This window comes from Arachis ipaensis, chromosome B5 (genome assembly GCF_059453495.1).
Source record: "Arachis ipaensis isolate K30076 ecotype BB chromosome B5, ASM5945349v1, whole genome shotgun sequence".
In the NCBI taxonomy this organism is placed as follows: Eukaryota; Viridiplantae; Streptophyta; class Magnoliopsida; order Fabales; family Fabaceae; genus Arachis; species Arachis ipaensis.
The window spans coordinates 149,452,257-149,463,701 of record NC_142440.1 but is presented as its reverse complement, the minus strand read 5'-3'; positions in this window follow the sequence as shown (position 1 = coordinate 149,463,701).

Here is an 11,445-nt window from a genome sequence, read left to right as displayed (position 1 = left end):
GACAATAATTGTTGACGTTGTCCCATATCTTTGTGCAAAAGTATAGTCGATGTACCTTGTAATTAAACAAAAAGATATATTGGATAAAGAAAATTATATGGTACAGATCTAAATCTGTACAGATTTAAAGATTTGCTTACTTAAACTACACTTTTTAAAGCCACACTTTTCACTTAAAACCGTAGCTCTTCACAAAGAAAAGCGTCACCTAATGGAAAAGAGTAAATTAGAAGATTTAAGAGAAGAAATAATTAAGTTATCAAAATTAATAGATCAAAAATTAATGATTTTAACTAATGTTAACTGTAATGACACCGAATTCTTAAAATCAATACAAAATGATTTTTCTCAAAATCTTTATTTTACTATAAGTTTTATTGAAAGACTTCAAAAACCTGAAAAAACTTATTTTTCACACGGAATTTCTAAGAAAAATTTCAAAATATAATCAACATAACAGATTTAAAAGTAAAACCACCACTAAAATTATGAATATTGAAGAAAAATTAGAAGAAGTTACAATGCTTTTTAAACAATTAAAAATGGCTCAAGAAAATAATATTATGGAACAGGAATTTCTGATAGAAGAAGAAATAGTAAATTCTGAAAATATAGAAAATGAAGAACACATCCTAGATTATTCAAGTGACGAAGAACCAGCAATTCCAATACAAGTAAAAAATGAAGCTGGAACATCTAGGGATAATCAATCTCAATTTAAATGGGAAACAGGTTTTGATAATTATGCTTTTAAAAAGGGGTTTATAAATAAAGATTCAAAATATACAAAAATACCATCAAAATATGTTCCTAAAATCCAGGAAATGGAAGGAGAAAGAATGCTCGATTTAGACTGTAAATCGAATGAAAAAGAAATTTTCGAAAACTGGTTAAATTCCTTCTTATTAGAAGCCTTTACTAATCCAAAACTTAATGAATTATCTGGAAGAGACATTTGGAATTACATAGGGTTTCATACTAAAGGAGCTATAAGAGATTATATGACATCAATAGAAAACCAAATAATAGAAGAATTAGCAACAAAAATAACAGCTTATGATAAGATATTATATATAATGATGATTCTATATAAAGAATTTTTTGGAAAAAATATTATAGATCATAAACAAGAAGTCTATAATAAAGAATATCAAGAAGCAAAAAACCATTTAGCTAACATTCACATATATGATCTATGTAATGTGGAGTCTTATATATGTGAATATAGAATACATTATTACAAATTAAAAGAAGAAGATAAAAATCATTATCTTAATATGTATATAACAAAACTTCCATATCCTGCTAACGAATTTATTATGGGAAGATTTATAAGAGAAATAAATAGAGAAACAATTGAAAATAATTTTGGTGGAGCAACCTCTGCAATAAGAGAGGAAATAAAAGAACGTTGTATGCAAGAAGCAACTCAAAAAAGATTTGCAAATATAATTAGAATTTGCTGTCAGGATAATGAAGAGATACCTCAAAAATATGGTCTTAATAAAAATTTTCAAAGAAAAAGAAAATATCAATTTAGAAAAAGAAAATACTATCCAAACTGGAGAAAAAAGAGGTATTTTAGAAAAAGAAATAACAATAAAAATAAGAGACAAAAAAGTGATTATTGCCCAAATAAAAAAGAAAATTATAAGTGTTGGTATTGCCAAGAAGAAGGACACTATGCAAATGAATGTCCGAAAAAGAAGGATAAAAAGGATCTTACTAAACAAATAGAAATCGCTAAGTCTTGTTTCATGGAACCTTTAGAAGAATCTGATGATAACTTAGACTATATTTTTGAATATGTCTCGGAAACAGACTCAGAGACTGAGTAATAATGCTACATTTATTACTATAAAAATAACAGAAAAATTTATAAATGCTTTCATAGATTCTGGAGCAACACAATGCTTTGCTAGTTCAAATATAAAACTTGATTGGAAAAAATTAAAGAAACCATTAAGAGTTAGAATAGCTGACAAATCAATACATAAAATTGACCAAAAAGCAGAGATGGTTGAAATTTTTATTCAAAATTATAGGTTCATTGTTCCATCTATATACATGTTAGATTCTGGAATGGATTTTATCATAGGAAATAACTTTTTAAAGCTATATCATCCATTCATTCAAGAACTAACATATATAGTTTTAAAAGCTCCACACGATTCTTCAATAAATCAAAAATCAAAACGTATAAAAATACCGACTACTACTATAGATAAGATCTTAAAATTTAAAATATTTTCTATATTGGAGACATGCTATTTAAATTTATACTTTCAAATAAATATCCCAAAAAATAATCTTGAAATAAAGATAGAAGAACTTTTGAATGAAATTTGTGCTGAAAATCCTTTAGATATTAAAAATACAAGTAACGAATTAGTAAGCATTAAATTAAAAGATCCGACAAAAGAGATAAATGTTCCAAATAAAATCCCTTATTCCGCAAGAGATAGAGAAGAGTTTTCATTAGAATGTAGAGATCTTTTGAAAAAAGGAATTATAAGATTAAGTAAAAGTCCTCATGCGGCTCCAGCCTTTTATGTCGAAAACAATAATGAAATTAAAAGGGGAAAACGAAGAATGGTTATTAACTATAAGAAGATGAATGAAGCAACTATTGGTGATGCTCATAAACTTCCAAGAAAAGATTCAATTTTTTAGAAAAAATCAAAGGAGCAACTTGGTTTTCATCTCTTGATGCAAAATCAGGATATTGGCAACTTCGTTTAGACGAAGAAACAAAGAAATTAACTGCTTTTACTTGTCCAACAAAAGAATCAACAAGTGTGTTGCTCTATGAATGGAATGTATTGCCATTCGGATTAAAACAAGCTCCAGGTATTTATCAAAGATTTATGGAAGAAAATCTAAAAGAGTTAAATGAATTTGTTTTAGTGTACATTGATGATATACTAATTTTTACAAAACAGGATAGAGAAGATCATCTTCAAAAATTATTAATAGTTTTAGAAAGATGTAAAGAAAAAGGATTAGTTCTTAGCAAAAAGAAAGCAAGAATAGCAAAACAAGAAATAGAGTTTCTTGGATTAATTCTATCCACTCAAGGAAAGCTAAAACTTCAGCCAAATGTCCTAGAAAAGGTAAATTTATTTCCTAATAAAATAGAAGATAGAAAACAATTACAAAGATTTTTAGGGTGTATAAATTATATTTCTGATCAAGGATTCTTAAAAAATATAACAGAATACACTAAAAGCTTATTTCCAAAAATAAGTACTAAAAAAGAATGAAAATGGGATGAAAAAGATAGTATGCAAATTCAAAAGATTAAAGAATTATGTGAAAAACTTCCAGAACTTTATATTCCAAAAGAAAATGACTACTTAATAGTAGAAACAGATGCTTCAGACATAACCTGGTCAGGATGTCTAAAAGCTAAGAAAGCTATAAAAAGTTTGGAGCAAGGAAAAGAATCACTAGATTCTAAAAATTCCCCAAAGGAATTACTTTGCAGGTATATTTCAGGGACTTTTACTCCAACAGAACAGAGATATACCACTCATGAAAAGGAAACTCTAGCAGCAATTAAATCTCTTAAGAAATGGAAAATTGATTTACTACCCAGAGAATTTACATTAAGGACAGATTCAAGCTACCTAACAGGTTTCATACGATATAATTTAAAAGTTGATTATAATCATGGACGATTGGTAAGATGGCAATTATTTTTGTTACAATATCCAATAAAAATTGAATATATTAAGGGTGACAAAAATGTTATTGCAGATACATTAACAAGAGAATGGAGTTCGTCTACAACGCATTAGATCAAGAAATTCAGAAATACGAACAAGAACTCGAAAAATGCAAGCATTGTCAGCAAATAAGGACACAGATCCAATCTCTCAAGAAGGCCGTCGAAGCAATGAAATCAACACAACAACCAAAATCATCAGAGCTCAGCCAGCTAAGCGTGGTGGACAAATCAGGTGAAGAAAAAATTCCAGAAAATAAAACAATTGCTGAAATTATCAAAAAATCTACCCAAGATAAAAAATATTATGTAATTTATAATGGCCCCATGAAAGGAGTATATGATGCCTGGGAAAAAGCAGCACCATTTACACATCAATCAAGGATAATTCATAAAGGAGGATTTTTAACACTAGAAGAAGCAAAGGAATCTTTCAGGGAATATGAAGCTCTTCATCCAGAGCAAACCCTAAAAAGAGCAGATAAAGCTCCAATTCAAACCCAGAGAACAGGGATAATAAGAAACATTCCTACAAGGGCTGAAATCAAAGAAAAGAAAAGGGTCTGTAGATCAAATCTCAGAGAAACCCTTAATATAGTCCTGAACTGGACTGAAGAAAAAAGAGCAATTTTAGGATATTATCCTATTGCCAAAGAACAGCTAATAAAGCTGGTTATATTTCCAGATGCATCCCCATCGGACACCTATCAGTTTTTCCAGTATGGATTAATTGATACAATTTTAATTTTTAATGATCTAAAAATTATTAGTGAGTTTCCTGCAGGATTCGTTGATGCAGTGAAGAGATTTAAAAATATGATTGACAACGTAAATCCAAGGGATATATCCCTAAAATTTACGAACAGTCAACCTATTTTTAATGAAGAAGAAGAATGCTTGGTTCCAGCACACCAAGTAATATTCATGTCCGTCTTCCCAGGAAATTTTCAACCAATTGATCAAGTTCAAGATTTAACAATCTACAGTCATGAAGGAAGGCTAGCTAGCACACTAGCAAGGGTCTTCGAAAGAACTCAAAAGATAACAAGGGAATCTCACACAAGAATTAATTATAAAAGCAGAAATACTTTGCTTGTGTCTAGTAAAAGGAATGAAATTGAAGAAAGAGAGATGAGACTCTTAGTGGAATTTGAATCAGCATTCTACAACTTGTCTGGACTCTTAGAAAAGCTCCCTGAAGGGATAAAGAGGAATCTCTGCTATCTGATAAAAGAGAGAGAAGACCACAAGTGCCAGCTATGCGTCTCAGAGTTATCTGAAGAAAGCAATAATAAAACAGAATCAACCCACATGATAAAGGAAGAAGACAACGCATCTGAAGGACACATAATGAAAGAGGAAGACAGCACATCTGAAGCATCTCTCAACATTATTGCATAGTGACGTAAGCGCTTAGGTCATAGAGCACCAACAATGTAGCTGGTGCAAGATAATAAACAATGACGTAAGCAATGACGTCATAAGAAGGGTAAGGATGGGAATTGTCCATCAGACCCAACCATTATAAATAGGTTGCTTAGGCAATTGTAGAAGGCATCAGAAAATAGAAAGCAGGAGGCAAAGAGTACTCAAATGCTAGGAGAGCAAGGAGGAAGCTGCCGAGGCGATTCTATGATCTGAAGAAGAATTCCCATTAGGGAAAAATAGTTCTAAACTCCCCTCTGGAGTTAGTATTTACAATCTCCCCTCTGGAGATAAAAACACCTTATGTAAAATATATTAAATAAAGGAAGTTTTTCTCCAGAAAGGTATGTATTCATTCTAGTCTTTCAATTATGAATTATTTAGAAAGTTTAGAATTAACAGAAGAATCTGATTATTATAGATTAACTGCTTTATTAGATAATGAAAAACAGGCTGTTTTAAAAACAGAATTAAATCTCAAATCAAACGAAAATTTTAATAAACAAAACCTTTTAAAAGAAGTTTTTAATAGAAAAAATATAATATACTATGGAAAAATTCAACTTGAAGCCCCTATAAAGATAAAATCCGCCAATGGAGAACTTGAAATAGCTTTGATAAATGATGAAGAATTAAGTAAACAGATTGAGAAAATTAAGGATCAACAAAAAAGATCTAAAATTGGATGGATTCATATTAGTACTATACAAGTCTTAATCAAATCTACATATATGAAAGGAATTAATTCACCAATAAGCTTAGCAATCTGTGACAAAAGAATTACTGATGACCCAATAGATCAAATAATTGGAATTGTTCATGGAAACTTGGCAAACGTAAATGTTAAATTTAATGCCCATCTGGGATATGCTATACCTTTATCAACTGAAAATCTTGGAAGATCTATAAGTCTGGCTTATAAATTTCACAGAAAGAATCTAATGGAACAAGATGATGAACCATTTTCAATTACATATGCAATAAATTATGCTCTAACAAATAGCCATCATAGTATAATATTTAAAAACAGAGAAAGAATTTATGTCGATGAATTATTTCAGAAAATTGTAAAAACAGAAATACCAAAATATAAAGCTATTGAAAACCCAGTTCTATTATTAAAAGAACCGTCAGAAAAATTAGTTTCATCGAATTTTCAAATTAGAGAATCTAAAATTAATAGCCCTTTAAGTCTATCTAAGTTGAAGATTAAAGAAGAAAATTCTGAAATAAAAGAATTAACAAAAAGGGTCGAAAAATTAAATGAAACCCTAAACACTAAATTATGACAATAAATAAAGAAGAAATATATGTAACTTATCAAGACAAGAAACAAGAGCTCTTTGAAAGAGAAAATCGTTTGAATTATTTACAGTTTTCTGAAATAAATCAAAGAGCATTTGAAGCTCTAAAAATAATCTATGACAAGTTAAAAAGAGAAGTTGAAGAGCTAGAAAAATTAATAGAATCTCTAGAAAATAATGATGAATCAATGATAGAGTTTGCAGAAATTTTAAAATAAATAATGAAGTATAAAAAGATTGAAAAACCAGAAAATAAAATAAAAAGAAAAAGGGCAGAAAAATTAAAAAGTAAAATAAAAGAGTATAAAAGGGAATTAAATAACCTTCAGATCGAAATTGATGACCTTATAATAAAAAGGATAGAAATAAGAATAAATATAAACAAGTTGGAATTAAACTTAAAAAATTTATAAATGCCTGGAAAACCATATTATGACTTAAAAGAATTAAAACTGTTGAAAGAAAAAATGGAAAATGAAGTTGAAAAATTAAGAAGGTATTTAGAAACAACAAAAAGTGTAGAAATAAAAGAAGTTTTTGAGGATTTAAGAAATTATATTAAAGAAAAAGACAAACAGATAAAAGATTTTATATACAATAATCCATGCAAAAAAGAATATTATAAACTAAAACAAGATTGAAAACTATAAAAATGAAATTACAATATACAAGGACTAGTAAAAAGGATTGCAAAATTGGTATCAGAGCCTAGTTAACGATTAAGGGTAACACTTTCTCTTTAAGCAACACTTTTAGTGATACACTTTTCAACCAAATAAAAACAAAAATCTGTAAATCTGTACCAAAGTGCATCTGTACACTAGATGGACCCATTGGATAAATATATACACAGTCATGCTTTTGTTCAAGGAGGACAACTATAATTGAATAAATATCTCAGTATCAATTAGAGAATAAATTACCAATTCTTAACTATTAAATTGTTTACAAAAATTTTTGCTCTATATCAAAATTTTTATGTTATATATATATTTTTTAGTTGAGTGTTAATATTTTGAGTATGTGATTTTTAAAAAAAGTTTATATTGTGTATTAAAATTTATATATTCTAAATTTTTTAATATATATAAGAGGAGAAGAAAAGAAAGAAGTTAAAAATGACGATAATAATAATAATAATAAAAATGATAAAAAAAAAAGAAAAAAACGACAACAATAATGATGATAATAAAAAAAAATGATACGAAAGAAAATAAAGTACGACCGAGATAAAAAAAAGCGTGCATATATAACAATCAAGACTTGGTTGGACAATAGTAAAATTTATTGTGGACAACGAAGGGCTATAACCCCCCAAAAATTTTTATAAAATCTTTAGTAATAAGATGATATAGAACATTATTAGAGTTCAATTGGCTCAAGTTTTACATACCATAACTAAGTATGCTGTATTCAAGTCTTAACTTTTCTATATTTACTATTTTTTTTTTCAAATTGATAGGACCAATGCACTAATTAGAATGCAGTTTTGTAATGTATTTGATACAATAAAACTCATCATCACTATCATTATAACAACGTTTATCTTTTAATGCTATTTTATGTCTTATTAGTTTTATTTTAATTTTTTCAAACAAAAATATTAAAATATTTTTTAAATATTGGCGTTATTTTATTAGTGTAGACTAATAGAAAATTTTTACAAGTTACAACTTGTGAAGTCTTAATCTTCCAAACTAAATTCTAAGTATTATATTTTTCATATCATCTTTAAAAAATTGAATCATTTTCTTATATTTAATTAATTTAGTACTATTTTATGCTTTGTTAGTTTCCTAATTATTTTTTTTAATTTATTCAATATTCAATAAATATTATAATTTTTAATATCAATCATCTTAATTATAAAAGTTTAGTTTTAATTTAATTATTGAATATTTCAAATTATTCGAGACTCGAAGAGTATTATTTTAAAGTATTTTAAAATATTTATCTATAAAATTATTTATTTATTATCATCTTTATTACGAATCCTAAAAAAAAGTTATATTTATAAATTTTGTTTTTATATAAATGTTATTATGTATTTTTTATGTTAAAATTTTAAAGCTCCACTACTACGTTAGATTTAGTTTGAAAATTACTTGGTCACCTAATTTTATTGTTTTAACTAATAACATTACAAGTTTTTCTAAATGTTCAGTTAATTTCTTAAGCTACAAAAATAATATGGCATGTACATTTAGTTGGGTCAACTACAAATTAAGACATGATATATTCCTATCATATCATAGTATCACACATACATAATAATGCATAGAAGCTAAGAATACTAGAAAAAAAAATTTTTTTGTCATCAATTAATTATTAATATTTAAAAATATAAATAAAATATATTATTAAATTAATACATTAATAATTTGTTTAAAAATTTTTAATGATACATAATTGAATTGAGTTCCATTAAAAATTGAATTTTAGTCAGAATTAAATTAAATTTTAATATTTGAAATGAATGAGTAAAACTATATAATTGAATTAAACTCCAATGTTTAAAATATTTATTGAATGAATTAAAGTTTTATAGTGGACAACTTTACTCTTCATTAACATAACATTATATTTAAATAATAAATATATTTGTTTATTTATTAAATTATATGAAATAATTAAAAAGATTATATTTTTAATTAATTTTTTTCAATTAAAATTTGTTCAACTCTTTCAAAAAAAATTGGATTAATCTAAAAATATTAATTTAAAAATAATGTTATTAATTGAAAAAAAATAAAGTATAATTGTCAGAATCGAACGAACCGGTCAGATTACTAATTTAATGGTTGAACGGGCAGAATCGATCCCACGTAAATAAAAAAATAAAAAATAATCACAAATCTAAAATTAAAATTAATACATATCTTTATTAATATTTTAAAAATAAACAAACTTCAACAAATTATAACCAACAAGTTATAATCCAGTTATTATTAAATAAGTAAAATTTTTAATTTTATTTTTATATTAAAATAACTATTTTTTATTTTAATAACTAACTAATTAGCTTATATTTATATTATATTTTTATATACTATATGTATTTATTAAAAAATAATATTAATAAATATCATATAATTATAAAAATAATAATTATATTATAATTAATAAAAATATTTAATATTATTTATTTATATATATTTAATAATATTTATATTAATAATTATGAATAATAAAAAAATAATTAATTTAAATATAAGTGAGTATAAAATTAAAATAATATTTTACAAAATTATTATATATTTTTACTATATAATTAATAATTAGCATATAAAATAACAAGGAACAATATAGCTTAGTAATCTTATAAGAGGAGCATGCAGTAACAAGGAGGACCTGAGTTTGAATAATATTTTCATCAATTTTAGAATTTTTATCGAATGATTTGGCTGGACCGATTTTGACCAGTTCTTATCGGGTTTGACCAGTTCTTATCGATTCTCATTTTTAATTGGTCCTATGACTGGACCGAACTAGTTTGGAGATTTGATTCACCGGTTTTTATCCGTTCTCATTCTTAACTGGTCCTATAACTAGACCAGACTAGTTTGAAAATTCAATTTATTGATTTTTTTTATCAGATTAATCGGTTCGGTTCGATTTTTGTAACTGTGAAATAAATGATTCTCCATGGTTGATTCCAACAACAAATCCAACAAAAAAAAATATGAACTATTCAGAATCAACTTGTTGATTCGTCCAATAACATAGCAAGTAAAAAAAATCTAGTTATTAACAGCAAATTCTAGTAAATTAACAATTAATTAATATCATTAAAAATGGGACAAAATTATGCTATTTTTTGCTAGTCATGATTGACACAACTTTACTTAAAATGTTCAAACATAGCAGATTGATAAACGCTTGGTGTCATTAGTCTAAGTTAAACACATAAAATCTATACTATTTGAATTCTTTTTAGTTTTACATAATAGACCTTCTTACACTTCATAATTTTATTATCTGTTCATGTAGATTGCAGACGAAGCAGAATTCTTTTCATTTGGAACCAATGACATTTGGGTACAGTAGAGATGATTTTGGCAAATTTCTTTTTATTTACCTGTCAACCAACATTATTTATAGTATCTGTTTTTGAATAGTCTTTTATATATATAATCTCATTTCATTTAATTTGAAGATGAAGAGAAGAGAAGAAAAGAGATGGGATGAGAAGAGAGGGGTTACTGCAGAGAATGATGATCAAATTTGGGAATTAGGATTTTTAACTTTGATTTAGGGACTAAATTGCACCATAAAAGTTTACTAATCCACATCAACTAGCTGTTACCTGGCCAACGTGTCACGGAGAAGTCCAAATCAGCTTTCTGGTAGCGCCAGATGAACGGAATGTGCCGGAAGGACGAATCTGAGTCCCGGAGTACAATTTCAAGGATGAATATGAGTAACAATTAACTTCAGGGACTACTATGAGTCTCAAGTGCAACTTCAACTACCACTTTAAAACTTAACTTATAAAAGTACCCTAACTATAATTATATAGTTGTTTATTTAAAAGAGAAAAACGATAATACTAACTTGGAAGTCGATTGCTCCCGCGATATGTCAAGTCGCATTCAGGCGGTTGATGTCATCGTCTCGTGCGTCTGCACGCGCCATAATGTCTAAATATCTCAAGAATATCAAGAAAAACGTCCAACATGTAAACAAAATAACAATGGTTATATACAAACGTATATACAAACATTATACATGTAATGTGTGACGTGTTTTATCTCGTTTACACTGAAATATCAAATATATAAAACAATAAAAATCGATAAAAATGTTACAAATTACCTATTTTTATAAATAAAATATTTATTTTATTTATTTGAAAAAAATTCCTGTTTTTGTGTTCTTTTGCGCTTATTTTTATCTTCCCTTAGTCTATTCCTTTTTGCATCATTTTTCCCGTTTTCTTCTCATTCTTTAATTTTTAAGAGTACCTTGTCCATTTTTTTTAAATCTAAG